The following is a 15,091-nucleotide window of genomic DNA, read 5'->3' as shown; positions in this document are numbered from 1 at the left end:
GCTAAAATTGTCCCCACTTGGTAAAGACTTGCAGGTAAAACTTAATAAGTAAAAAAACTAAATTCCACCATTTAAAAGAACAGCAAAATACGTCAATAGATTTTTGAGTAAATATTTTTCGACTTTGAACACGAACGCCATCTGTCGCCAAGATTGAAAACTACCTGGGCGTATCAAGAAATCTTCCGAATTGCCGTTCTCTCTCGTAGGATGTCCTCAAGAGAGAGGAATCGTACGAAACGTTTAGCCGAACGTTTTTTTGAGATATGGTAGTCAAAGGGATAAAGTCTGCTCGATTTCATAATATTCATAAGATCTCTCTCTCTCTCTCTCTCTCTCTCTACAACCCAAGGACATGTTATGGCACGCCTGTTTGATGTGTATAAAGAATGATCTCTCTCTCTCTCTCTCTCTCTCTCTCTCTCTCTCTCTCTCTCTCTCTCTCTCTCCAACGGCAGCTCAACCATTGATGATTAACCAATTCAACTTGGCTGCTGCCCTACAAATGTTTGTCTCAATATTGTGTCTAAGGCGCCCATCTTTGTAATAATATAGAGTCCGATTTTAGACAAAACGTAACTCATGTACGAATGGACGGATTTTGATTGAAATTTTGTGAAACTATTCCTTGGTGTACACTCTACATACGATAAACCATTGGTAGAAATAAGTGAAGAATTCGAAGGGGTTCTGTGTGATTTTCGAAATCATCATAGGTAACCCCCCAACAAAGGTCAATCATCTGAAAAAATTCAGCTTATTTTTATTTAGTGAATCTCATTAATTTTTTTTTTATTAAATACAATACAGTCTCAGTAGTTAAGGTTTTAAAATTCACCATGTTAAATGGTATTTTTCCTAACTTTAAGGAAAAATCACATTCGCTATAACAGATGTAACTGAAAATGAAATAAATCAAACAATAAAAAAGTTGACATTTAACATTTTGAACGAAATTGATTTCTCATCTTCGCTTACATTAATCACAATATTTTTATTAAGGGATAAAAAGTAATTTTGTTTTATAGGGGAGCGTTAAGTAGTTTTAAGTAAATTGAGTTACATCTTGAACTACTTTCATAGATCGCAAAAACTGGCAATCATTACCCTTGACTTTTAAGAAGAATATTGTGCATCAGTCGCTTATTAAAATGAAATATCTTAAAGCCACTGGTAATACAACCTTTTAAGCTCAAGATTGAATCATCAACCTACCTGGATTTAGAGTTAAACTTCGAGGAAACATCGGAAAGTGTCCAACTTGAATTACTAAATATGCTACTTTTTTTGACAGTCTGGTCTAATCGTCGTTTAGGTCAGCGACTTAATTATCTCACTGTACAATTTCCGTTTGATATCCACGTCTACAGAGAATTCTGTAGAAATATCTGTAATTTTATCTCTTTATCCTTGCGCGAAAAATAAATCTGTGTTCGAAAGATTAGAAGAAATGAAAGGAAAAAGTGTCAATATAATACCCACATCGTCCTGTACTTTTCTTATACTCCCGTCCTCATGGAGATAAGTCTAGAAATAGTATTGTCTCTCATACTCGTGATAAAGAATTTCGGAATCAGTATTGTTTCTCTTACTTAAGAAGATTTTTTTTTTCTTTTTTTTTTTCAGAGGAAGCAAGCATGAGATTGCGGAGGAGATTTCAGTTGCAATTTCATTTTAATTGCGGAACTGAAAGCAGAGACGCTGAAATCTATGACTGTTTTCTGAAGCAATCTTTCAGGAGAACTTTTTTCCAAATAGAGGAACATTATTTTCTCAGTGTGTGTTTGTGAGACAGACAGACAGACAAAGAGAGAAAAAGACCGACAGACAGACAGTAGAGGGATATAAAAAAGAGGGCAAAAGAGAAACGAAGAGATATAGAAACGCGGAAAGAAGATATACAAACAGAGGGAGGGTGGGTGGAATACAGAGAGAGAGATAGAGAGAAAGCGGAAGGAACAACCGAGACAGACAGAGAGAGAGATAGAGAGAGAGAGAGAGGAGAGAGAGAGAGAGAGAGATTGAGAGAACGGAAGGAAGAGATAGAGAGAATCAGACAGAGAGAGAGAGAGAGAGAGAGAGATGGAGAGAGAGAGAGCGAAGAGCGGAAGGAGAAATAGAAACAGAATCATAGAGAGAGAGGGAGAACGGAAGGAAGAGATAGAGAGAATCAGACAGAGAGATAGAGAGAGAGAGAGAGAGCGGAAGGAGAAATATAAACAGAATCATACATAGAGAGAGAGAGAGAGATATTCCCCAACCTTCTCATCACCAGAAAGGCTCGAGTCAGCCAGTTCCGCCACACGTCTTTGCCCATATTTAGGCGATGACAGAAGTAGGGGTCTGCCGTGAAGAATGACTTCGCCATCCATCACCCACTCAATCATTCCTCCTAATACGCTCCTGTAAACATCGTCTTCGCCCGAATATCAGATCACACAAACTTTGCTATTTCTTCACAATTGCAGAATGACCGCGCATTACGATATAAACCCGTGGTAAGGGTTTGCTAATGCAATTACATCGAGCACCTGGTATCTTTACGATTGATTTCACAATTTTTTTTTTTCGCTACTTGAATTGATCAGCGTGTCAGTTCCCTCTTTCTACCCTTCGGTGCGAAGTGGAGTGAGAGAGAGAGAGAGAGAGAGAGAGAGAGAGAGAGAGAGAGAAAGGATAGAATAGTCGTATTCATCCACCCTAACCCACTCCCCCTTTATCTGTCTTTTTACCCATTTACCCATTTTAAAACACTCTACCTCTCCTAAATAATCGTCTTGCCATATATATGTTGTACCACTTTCCAGCTGTGAGTGAGTGAATGCAATGCGACGAGGGTTTCAATATTTCTTCCCTCTTCCGTTTCATCTCTCGTTGTTTCGTCTGTTCTCTTTTTCGTCTTGCGTTTCTAAAGCAAAAAAAAAAAATTCACAGGGACCGTAAGATATTTCAAGGCTTTTCGTTAGAATGCCCTTTTCAGGGGATGTATATAGATCATATATATATATCTCTTTATTGCTCCTATCAAGTTTCTCTCTCTCTCTCTCCTCTCTCTCTCGCTAACGAGTTCCTTTGAAAACTTCAGATATATATATATATATATATATATATATATATATAATATATATATATATATATATATATATATATGTCAGTTTTCAAAGGACTCGTAGCGAGAGAGAGATAGAGAGAAAAGCAAATAGTTTTCCTTTGAAAACTTCAGATATATATTATATATATTATATATATATATATATAATTATATATGTCAGTTTTCAAAGGAACTCGTAGCTAGAGAGAGATAGAGAGAAAAACAGCAAATAGTTTCCTTTGAAAAACTTCAGATATATATATATATATATATATATATTATATATAATTATATATGTCAGTTTTCAAAGGAACTCGTAGCTAGAGAGAGTAAGAAAGAAAGAAAAATAGGACTATACACGTGCCTGATCCAGTATTATTAATCTTAATAGCAACGAAGAAGAAGAAGAAGAAGAAGAAGAAGAAGAAGAAGAAGAGGAGAGAGAGGCGAGAGAGAGAGCGAGCAGAGAGAGAGAGAGAGAGAGATGAGAGAGAAGAAGAGAGAAAGAGAGGAGCATATCAATTTTTCCCTTTCCATATTTCCACCCACACACCTCCTCCCATCCCATCCGAACCGTCGTCGTCCTCATCGAGGGGCGATGAGAGGAGAGGTAGAGTAAAATGCGAGAATAAAGACTTACGCGGAAGGGGGAAGAACCAGAATCCGGGAGAGAGGGAAAGTGATATTGAAGGGGTGATGGTACCGAAGGGGGGTGATGATACGAAGGGGTGATATTGAAGGGGTAGGTATGTGTGCGTCTGTTAGTGTGGAAGTTAAAGCTAAAACGGATGATTGAAACGAGCGTGAAAAATGCTAAAGGATGAGAGAGAGAGAGAGAGAGAGAGAGATTCAGGGAAAACGCCTGATAAAGGTATAATACAGGTATCAGTATATATTATATATATATATATATATATATATATATATATATATATATATATATATATATATATATATATATATATATATATATATATATATATATATATATATATATATATATATATATATATATATATATATATATATATATTATATATTGATAGCTGTATTATAGGTTTATCAGGTGTTCTCTCTCTCTCTCTCTCTCTCTCTCTCTCTCTCTCTCTCTCTCTCTTCGCAACACCGAGGGGGAAATTGGACGAGGTTTATCGATGTTGGTGAATAAATGAAAGACATTTAGCGGAGTGGGATATTCTTTTTCTCTCCTCTGTCTAAGGCACGGTGAGAAGAAGAGGAGGAGGAGGAGGAAGAACGAGAAGAGGAGAATGGGGAATAGACAAAATAGAAGAAAGAACGTAAACAGGAGGTAGAGAAGGAGACGATCAAGGATGAGACGTAATGCAAATCTTCCCATTTCCATTTTGGAAGAAGAAGAATAAAAAAAATAAGAAGAAGCTGGTGGAGAAAAAACCCTAATTTCTAACGTCTGGAATCCCCTCCCCGCTCCTCCCCTCCCCCCCCCCACCCCAACCCCCCAACCATTTTATTTCATTCCGGGGCCTTTTGAAACTAATTAGCATAATGACGCGTGAAACGATCGGCGCGAATTCGGGAACTTTGACTTAAACGACTTCTTTCCTCAATAGCCCCGCCCTCCCCCCCTACCCCTACCTCAATCTCCACCTCCCACTACCATTTGGAACCTGAGTCTTCCTCCTCCTCCTCCTCCTCCTCCTCCTCCTCCTCCTCCTCTTTCAGACAAACAGAAGTCGCCGACTCAAGTGGTCGTCGACAGTGGGCGAATTATTTCTCCTTCCTTGTGAGTTTCCGTCGATCTTCGACTCAAAGTCGAACATTCATCGACGGCTGTTCGAAGTTCTCCTCAAAGTTCTTTGCTTGAACGAGACTTCGGTTATTATCTTTTATCGGGTGGATGTAATTGATAGATTATTAATTACAGGTATAATTATTGGCGTGCAAGTTATTGTCTTGTTTATTATTATTATTATTATTATTATTATTATTATTATTATTATTATTATTATTTATTATTAAGTTTAAACGTGAATATATGTGAATTGCCATACCCGTTGCATCCGTAATTAGCACGATACATTATATATGCTTTAATATCAATATTGTGAGTGGTGTCATTTCTATGATTGAATATGGTATGTGTTTTTACGTCTGTATATCAACTGCAAATTATGACAGGTAAAAGCTTTTACTGAAATATTTGGACATGAGAGCCGAGTACATATGATTGCATTTTGGATGTGCCTGTTTGTTGTGTTTTTGTGAGAGAGAGAGAGAGAGAGAGAGAGAGAGAGAGAGAAGAGCTCATGTTTATTCTTGTTTACATTAAAACTGACCGAACTTAGGCACCAAGAACAGTCAAGTTCAATTTTCCAAATGTTTTCTGTGATTGCTTTTTCAGAATGGAAAAATGGCTCTCAAAAGCAAATCCGACAGTTGAAAATAGATGGTAATGCAAAAAGAAAATCTCATCTTAATCGTCTAAATACGAATCATTGGGAAGGAGAGAGAGAGAGAGAGAGAGAGAGAGAGAGAGAGAGAGAGAGAGAAAAAAAAAAAGGAGGAAAAGGTAGATATTTTGCCAAATTAAACAACTAAAGATCGGTTTTTAGTTGTACTTTATCTTCATCATATTAAACAAGTCATTGGGTGTAAGACATCACGGCTACTACTAACTTAGCAAACACTTTCAACAAACACTTTCAGCAAGCACTTTCAGCAAACACTTTCTCAACGGACTTATCTTCATTTCCAGATGGCTACTGTTGCTGCCTGCAGTGATAAACCCTGGTAGCAGCAGAGAGACAGAGAAAGAGAGAAAAAGAAAAAAAGCGATGACAACATAAAAAAAAAAGTCGACCGGAGCGGAGATGGATTCCTGGCGTCCGAATCCGCGAGCACCTCCTTTTATCCCCAGGCGGTTCTCTGCCCGCCTCGAGGCGGATGGCTCCGGAGCCTCGCCTCATAGGCACCGCTACCTGGCCATGATTCCGCGAGGTCGCCGGCTGGCTAAATTTCTACAGGTAGGCGTTTTCGTTTCTCTTCTTTTTAGGTTTATGAGTTTTCTTGTTTTTTTGGTGTGCGCATGCGTACGTATGACGTGAATCTTTACGAATAATGTATCTAGAAGAAAAGTTTCTTTTTGTACTTCAGGTGACTGCAAATAAAAGCCTTATATTTTGTGAGCCGGCTTTTTTTTCAGTTGAATGTAATTAACACCCAGATAATTTGAGTGAGTTAATGACAATTAACTTGTTAGTTAGAATAATAATGATAGCAGTAATAAAGGCATTACCATCAGTTTTTTCTTCTTCTTCTTCTTCTTCTTCTTCTTCTTACTTCTTCTTCTTCTTCTTATTATTATTATTATTATTATTATTATTATTATTATTATTATTATTATTATTATTATTATTATTAGGAAGAGGAATACTATTCATAAGGAACAAGTTTCCAAAGTATGCGGAGTTCAGTTGAAAGACATAAGAAAACAGAAAATAAAGAAAAAAAGAGACCAGTTCTTAGAAAAAAATAGATTGAATAATTAAATTGAATTAAAGAAGTAATTGCATTCGGGTAGTAATGAGTTACCTATACTTACCTAATTACTATACGCAAAATCAAACGCATACACATACCTACACTCAAACACTTCTGCTTGAAATACCCACACATACACAGACCTGTACTTTGAATATAGGACTCTTTGTCATCAGATTATTTAGCGAAGTTAGGCAACGCCATCTTAGGTCAGTTCCTGGATGGAGTACCATCTACAAATGGCGGGACCCATCGACTACATAAAGCCGCTTAAACATTCTTAGTTTTATTTCAACAGTAGTTCGAGTAGAGCCCAAGTATGGTCTAAAAGGATTTGGGATTCTGCCCTAAATATATAATATATTATATATATATAATATATATATATATATATATATATATATATATATATCTTATGTATATATATATATATATATATATATATACATAAGATATGTATATCTATATATAGATATATTATATATATATAATATATATATATATATATATATATATATATATACAAAAGTAAATGTGTTCCTCTTTGAATCTGATTACCCCCCGTCTTGTAAATATTTTAAGGAAAAAACTCTCTCTCTCTCTCTCTCTCTCTCTCTCTCTCTCTCTCTATATATATATATATAATATATATATATATATATATATATATATATATATATATATATATATGCACACAAAAGTAAATGTGTTCCTGTTTCAATTTTATTACATCCCTTTCTTGTAAGTACTTTAAAAAAAAAACTCTCTCTCTCTCTCTCTCTCTCTCTCTCTCTCTCTCTCTCTCTCTCTATATATATATATATATATATATATATATATATATATATATATATATATATATATATTATATATATATATATATTATATATATATATATATATATATATATTATATATATATATATATATATATATATATATATTGTATATATATATATATATATATATATATTATATATATATATATATATAATATATATATATACGTATAGTATGTGTGTGCCTGTATCGTCTTACGAAATTTTACCATAGTTCCAATACAGTTCTCAACCACAGTACTTATCAATTAACATATAATTCTGCAACATGAAAAGTTGCCCATCTTTCAAATTCGACAATATTGCTTAGCTTTCCAACCTATCGTTGTGAAATGAGAGAATATTCCGTTTCGTTGCAAGCATTCGTAAGCCTCGTTTGATGTAATTTCTCGAGGCGAAAAATATATTATCTTAAATAAAATACGTTCGTTTGCTCCATAAACGATTCGACGCAAATAAATCGAGCATTTTTAATACGACGACTAATACTTTTTAATTGCGAGGAAATTAAAAATAAGTTTAACAGCGACACTTTCCCCCCCTCCCACCCTGGAAATAATCGCCATGGTAGACGGTCGCACTAAAATGGGCTTATTACATTCGTGACGTAAGGTCGAAAATAGAATGAGAGTATTCTGATGGTCTACATTTACATGCAGAAACCGTCCAGTGCTGTAAATGAAGTTTGTAGATATTTAGTATTCTCTTAATTATTATAAGCTTTTGTATGTTTGGTTTTCCTTGCTTGTTTTTTCATTAGATTGGGGGCTGTGCAAACACTGGAGAGAGATGAGAGAGAGAGAGAGAGAGAGAGAGCGAGAGAGAGAGAGAGAAAACTTCCCATTGATACATGCTCTTAGAGAGAGAGAGAGAGAGAGAGAGAGAGAGAAATACTTCCCTTGAGACATGCTCTTATAGAGGAGAGAGAGAGAGAGAGAGAGAGAGAGAGAGAGAGAGAGAGAGACGAGAGAGGAAATAAAAAAAGCACTTCCCTTGAGGCAGACTTGCAATATTTATTTTGTAAAACCTATATGATTTAACAGAGAGAGAGAGAGAGAGAGAGAGAGAGAGAGAGAGAGAGAAGAGAGAGAGAGAGAGAGAGGAGGACTTCCCTTGAGTCATGCTTGTAATATTTGTCTGTAACCACCTTTGTGATTTAACAGAGACAATTTTAGAATGAGTGAGGAGAGAGAGAGAGAGAGAGAGATGAACTTTCGTATCTATTTTCTCTTTACTTCAGATTCTCATATTTCATTTTCTTTCCGCGACGCCAAATTGTCGTTGTGAAATCAGTCATCTTTCCAGACTTAACCAGATTATATTCTTCATGCGTTTATGAGAAGGTCAAGTGTCAAGTTCAAGTTTGTTAATCGTAAGCCACTCAGTTTACATTTAATCTTTTCATTATGGAATTCTGAGGCTTTCGAAACTGTTTTTATTGAAGTTCGACGTAAAGAAGAACACCAGAGTTTAGTTTGAAATACATCATACATAAATAAAATAAAGCACCATTTATATTAATACTGAGATCATTAAGAATACTAAGGTTTATGGAGGATTGATAATGGTAGTTACATTTGACAAGCTACGACGGAGAGAAGGAGAGAGGAGAGAGGGAGAGAGAACGAGGGGGAGGGAGGAGGAGGAGGAGGGAGGCGGGGGACGGGGGGGAAAAAAGAGGGGGAGAGGGAGGGGGGAGGAGAGAGGAGGGTCAGACTAGATAGATGGGCTTTGTTCCTGGGTTATATAGTAGTCTTGGGAGATCACGAGAGAGAAGCGGAGGGAGAAGAGAGATAGAGGGAGAGGGAGGAGAGGAGAGAAGGAGGGGAGAGAGAAGAGTCAGACTAGGATAAGATGGCTCTGGGTTATATAAGTACAAAAAGTCATGAGATCATCGGAGAGAGACGGGAGACGGTGAGGAGAGAGAAGAAGGGAACTGAGAAGGCGGAGGGGGAGGACGGAGAGACGAGGGATGAGAGGGAGGGAGAGACGAGAGTCAGACTTTAGGATAAGATAGACGGCTTTTTTCTGGTTATATAAGTAAAAAGTATGGGTTGGACACATTCTTCAGAATGAAAAAATATGATTGGTGATATATTTAAAGCAAAGTAAGAATATAATGTAAAATGAGCTCTTCAGTAGTATAAAGCATAAGCTGAATTCAGTACAGAGAGAGAGAGAGAGAGAGAGAGAGAGGAGAGAGAGAGAGAGAGAGAGGACCAGGAAGTAAGAACCAGAAAAATTATATCGCAGTCGGATTAGTGTCTCAAAAAATGAATAAATAAATCCACACAAAAAGTCATTCTGATGTTGACAAGACCTTCAACGCCTTCTGCTGAGTCGTCTCCCCCTTCTGAACCGCCTCTTCTTATCGTCGATACCTCCTCCACGGAGGTCCCTCGAGAGGTCGCGTGTACGTGATGGAGGAAGAGGAGGAGAGGAGGTGGTGTGTGTAGGTATGTGACGCCACCTTCTGCCATTAGAAACCTCTCCATAACCATTTCAGGGACATGTGTGGTTGGCATGCAAATGCCAAGATTCCTGACCCTCCTTGCATTTCAAAAGAGGGCTTTGAATCGATGTGGGATTCTCTCTCTCTCTCTCTCTCTCTCTCTCTCTCTCTCTCTCTCTCTCTCTCTCCACAGCATCTGAAAAATGTACGTATGCATCCTTGTTCTTATGGCACCATTTTATCATCTTCTCTCAAAAATTTCATTACAGTAGGCTATTTCCACTGAAAATGTACCAAAGGACTTTCCAGTTCTGTAAAATATCTTTTAATTTTTTTTTTTTAAAGTGCCCTACGGAATAAAACTCTAATTAACAGAAACCTTTCGAGGTAAAATCATTACTCATTTTTGCGCTACAGTGAATAATTAATTATGTAACCCTTAAAGTTTTAGTCCATTTTGATCATATAGTATAGTTATCATAAGTGCGTATTATAGGTCGCCTTGTGTAGATTCTCATTAAGTGTGTATTTTTAAGGTCGTCTCTTGCAGATTATCATAAGTGTGTATTTTAAGGTCGCCTCGTGTAGATTATCATAAGTGTGTATTTTAAGGTCGTCTCTTGTAGATTATCATAAGTGTGTATTATAGGTCGTCTTGTGTATATTATCATAAGAGTGTATTATAGGTCGTCTTGTGTATATTTTCATAAGTGTGTATAATAAAGTCGTCTTGTTTTGGTTGACTGACGTGCAAAAAATAAATTGAAGAACTATAATACTTCTCTGATAAAGAGAAGTATTTCTTATATAATTGTCTTCAAATTAGGCTACTAGCCACTGAAATCCTTTGAGACTCCCAAAAATAAATCCAATTTATTTGCCATACTTCTATGATAAAGTCAAGTATTTCTTATAAATAGTCTCCAAATTTGGGTACTAGCTACTTAAATCCTTTAACTGGTAAAAAAATTCAATTGAAGAACTATAATTTTCTCTGACAAAGAGAGGTATTTCATTTAATATTATAGTCTTCAAATTGGGCTACTAGCTACTTAAATCCTTTAACCGGTAAAAAAAATCAGTTGAAGAACTATAATTCTTCTCAGACAAGGAAAAGTATGTGATTTATATACAGCCTTCAAAATTGGGGCTACTAGCTAGTTTAAATCCTTTAAACTGGTAAAAAAATCAATTGAAGAACTATAATGCTTCTCAGACAAGGAAAAGTAGGTAATTTATATATAGTCTTCCAAATTGGGCTACTAGCTACTTAAATCCTTTAACCTTTAAAAGAATCAATTGAAGAACTATAATGCTGCTCAGACAAGGAAAAAAAAAAAAAGTGTGTCATTTATATATAGTCTTCAAACTGGGCTACTAGCTACGTAAATCCATGATTAATCCCTTTTTGCGGTGTTAAGTCAAGTCAGATGTAGAATAAATAGGTTCTGACAAAAGGTTCTAGTAAGACTATGAGTGTCTGGTGGAGAAGCAGAAAGGCAGATAATAAAGAAAATCAATTGAAACGTTAAGAAAAAGATCGAGAGGAGGACCTCCCCCCACCAGTTCTTTCATTAGGGCGAGGTGAAAGGGAGGTGGAGGCGTTAGTCTAGGATTAAGATAGTGGCAAATAATTTTTTTATTTTTTGGCTTTTTTGCTGAATTGTATTTTCGTTGTTTTTTTTTTTTTTTTTTTTTTTTTTTTTTTTTTTTTTTTTTTTTTTTTTTTTTTTTTTGCGGAAATCTATATTTTAGGGGTTTTTGCGGGATTTTTTTTTTTTTTTTTTTTTTTTTTTTTTTGCGGATTTCGGTTTGTTGGGGGGGAATTTTGTTTTTGTGGAATTCTGTTTTTTTTCTATAATTCTAAGGTTTGCGGATTTTTTTTTTTTTTTTTTTTTTTTTTTTTTTTTTATGCGGAATTCTATATTTTGTGGAATTCTGCTTTTTTTTTCTTTCAGAATTCTAAGTTTTGTAGGATTCTATTTTTTGCGGATTTCTATTTTTTTTACTGAACTTTGGGGGGGGGGGGCCCAAATTCTATTTTGGGGGGAATTCTGAGCGCTATAGCAAGCTTTTCCTACAAACAGAGCAAACTCGATGTATATTATATTTCTTTCCTTCCCCTATCTTATTTTACAGTGGTTAAGGACTACCGAGCCCCCTATCAGTATATAATTTAATTGCAAATGTTATTCCTTACCTGTTATACGTCCCTGATCTGCCTATCAATAAATGTTTTATAAGATCTTCCTTTTCTTTCTCTTATCCTTCTCCTGCAAACTGACCTCCCCAAGTTCTCTCTTATTCATCCAATTTCTACATTTACCTCCTCCCCTTCCAGGTTCTCACCTGTTCTTGTATTTGAGATTTCCCCTAGATTATTGAATGAGCCTCTCTCTCCGATAGAGAAATCTGAGGTCTCTGTTGACACTATGCCAGATTCTGCAGCAACTTATTTGGGGGTTGGGGCATGTCCCGTTCGTGTTTAGAGGCTGGGACGTCATCGGTCAGCTCTCTGGAATAGTGACCAAAATAGTATCTGTAGAGGAGATCCAGTTGGACGCACCTATAGCACAAAGAGCAGTGACACTTGACTGGATTATGCAACAACTTATTTCAGGTTGGGGCATGTCCCATTCGTGTTGAGAGTTTAGAAGCTGGGACGTCATCGTTCAGCTCTTTGGAATAGTGGCCAAAATAGTATCTGTAGATAAGATTATTGGGGAAACCTTACAGCACAGCGCTAAATTATTAGTGTTTTTGAAACTCGGTAAGGTTCTGCAGCAACAACTATTTTGAGACTGGAAACTCTGTTGTTCAGCTAACCTGATAGTGACAAAATAGTATCTGTAGAGGAGATCCAGTGGGACACCTTACACCACAGAGAGCTAAGTTATTGGTGCTTCGTTGACACTTAACAGGTTTCTAAAACAAATAATTTTGAGGTTGGGGTATTTCTCGTTCGTGTTGAGCGTTTAGATGCTGGGACTATGTCATTTAGCTCACTGGGAATAGGGACCAAAATAGTATCTGTAGAAAAGGTCTGTTGAGAGCAGCGCAGAAAATTACAAGGCAGACAGTGAGATCAAATATGGAAGTGAAGGATTTTATGGTGGAGTTTCTTGAAATAGTTTGATAGAAATTGAGGTTTATAGTAGATTTTGAAAACAAATAAACATTAAAAATCATACTTAGAAAGTCCTAAGAACAAATTAAAGTTAGGAAAATAAAAGCAGGATTAGGTAATACTCCAAATCATAAGAGAAGAAGGTAGAAGAAACACGAAAATATCTTAGCATATCTCACCTATTTATTTAAGCACACTAACTCGTTGGAATAACATACCTTCGAATCTTTGACTATTCAGATAGCAGGTCAGTCACAAGCTATAATTAACATCTTCCCTTCCAGTGTGCGTTAATGCTTGTGCTCGTGGCTACCATCATCATTAATGTTTCCTTCATCGTGGATAAAACACGGCAACTTCGAGCACCGATGATCAAACACAGGTACCGTGCGAGTATATCTTGTTTAAAGCTGGATTTTTTTTAATTCATTGAAAGTTGAAGTAAAAAAGTGATTTTGTTTTGCTAAATTTGCTAAATGGTCGTGTGGGGCATTTACTTGATTTTTGGTGTAGGTCGGGTCATATTAAACGTTTTTTTTTATAGTGAGGAATGTGAGAAAATAAAATTTTTATGTATTTGTTGATAAATTGTATACGTTTCTACCTGAGCAAGTTATTTTAGAAATATGTATGTGTATACACACATATAATCATGTTACAGGGAATATGTGAAATCCCTAGGGCATTTGTGTAATAACCAATTCGCTTAGGAACACTTGATCCCAGAGGGTTAGTATTGAACGCGGTGAAACAGTCATTCATCTACATTCTACACGGTTTCGCTGTGGTTGGTACTAGTCCCTTGGAGGTCAAATGTGTTTTGCAGTGTTTTAGCACTAGCCCCTGGGGGATCAAATGCATTAGGGACATTTGTTTCCCCACGGGGTAGTACTAAACACGGGAAGTACATTTGCTTCAGGGGCTAGTACTAAACACGACGGGGTACATTTGTCTTCCCAGGGGCTAGTACTAAACATGGCAAAGTACATTTGTCTTCCCAGGGGCTAGTACTAACACGACGGAGTACATTTGTCTTCCCAGGGGCTAGTACTAAACACGGACGAAGTACATTTGACTCCTCAGGGGCTAGTACTAAACACTGTGAAGTACATTAGTCTTCCTAGGGCTAGTACTAAGCACTGCAAAGTACATTTGTCTTCCTAGGGGGGCTAGTACTAAACATGGCGAAGTACATTTGACTCCCCAGGGGCTAGTACTAAACACTGTGAAGTACATTAGTCTTCCAAGGGGCTAGTACTAAAACACTTGTGAAGTTACATTAGTCTTCCAAGGGGCTAGTACTAAACACTGTGAAGTACATTAGTCTTCTAGGGGCGAGTACTAAACATGGCGAAGTACATTTGTCTTCCTAGGGGCTAGTACTAAACATGGCGAAGTACATTTGTCTTCTTAGGGCTAGTACTAAACACGGACGAAGTACATTTGACTCCCCAGGGGCTAGTACTAAACACTGTGAAGTACATTAGTCTTCCTAGGGGCTTGTACTAAACACTGTGGAAGTACATTAGTCTTCCTAGGGGCTAGTACTAAACATGGGCGAAGTACATTTTTTGTCTTCCTAGGGGCTAGTACTAAATATGGCAAAGTACATTAGTCTTCCTAGGGGGGCTAGTACTAAACATGGCAAAGTACATTAGTCCTCCTAGGGGCTAGTACTAAACATGGCGAAGTACATTTGTCTTCCTAGGGGCTAGTACTAAACATGGCGAAGTACATTAGTCTTCCTAGGGGCTAGTACTAACATGGCGAAGTACATTAGTCTTCCTAGGGGCTAGTACTAAACATGGCGAAGTACATTGTCTTCCTAGGGGCTAGTACTAAACATGGCGAAGTACATTAGTCTTCCTAGGGGCTAGTACTAAACATGGCGAAGTAACATTTGTCTTCCTAGGGGCTAGTACTGAACACAGCGAAACAGTGTAGATGAAGAACTGTTTCACCGTGTAGTACTAGCCCCTCGGTGTTCAAAAATGTTCTATGCGAATTGGTAATTACACAAATTACCTAGGGATTTCGTGATTTCACATATTTCCTAGGTATTTC

General features: G+C 36.8%; 1 long non-coding RNA gene across 1 annotated transcript in view; it reads left to right on the top strand.

The window, feature by feature from the left end:
* Positions 1-13,403, top strand: part of LOC135207553 (uncharacterized) — a 209,337-nt gene extending 195,934 nt beyond the window's left edge. Inside the window, exons 2-3 of the long non-coding RNA XR_010312991.1 lie at positions 5,826-6,093; positions 13,312-13,403. This is a non-coding gene — a long non-coding RNA (uncharacterized LOC135207553). The remainder of the gene's footprint in view (positions 1-5,825; positions 6,094-13,311) is intronic.
* The last annotated feature ends 1,688 nt before the right edge of the window (positions 13,404-15,091 follow it).

This window comes from Macrobrachium nipponense, chromosome 32 (genome assembly GCF_015104395.2).
Source record: "Macrobrachium nipponense isolate FS-2020 chromosome 32, ASM1510439v2, whole genome shotgun sequence".
NCBI lineage: Eukaryota > Metazoa > Arthropoda > Malacostraca > Decapoda > Palaemonidae > Macrobrachium > Macrobrachium nipponense.
This window is presented reverse-complemented; position numbering and strand designations above follow the sequence as displayed.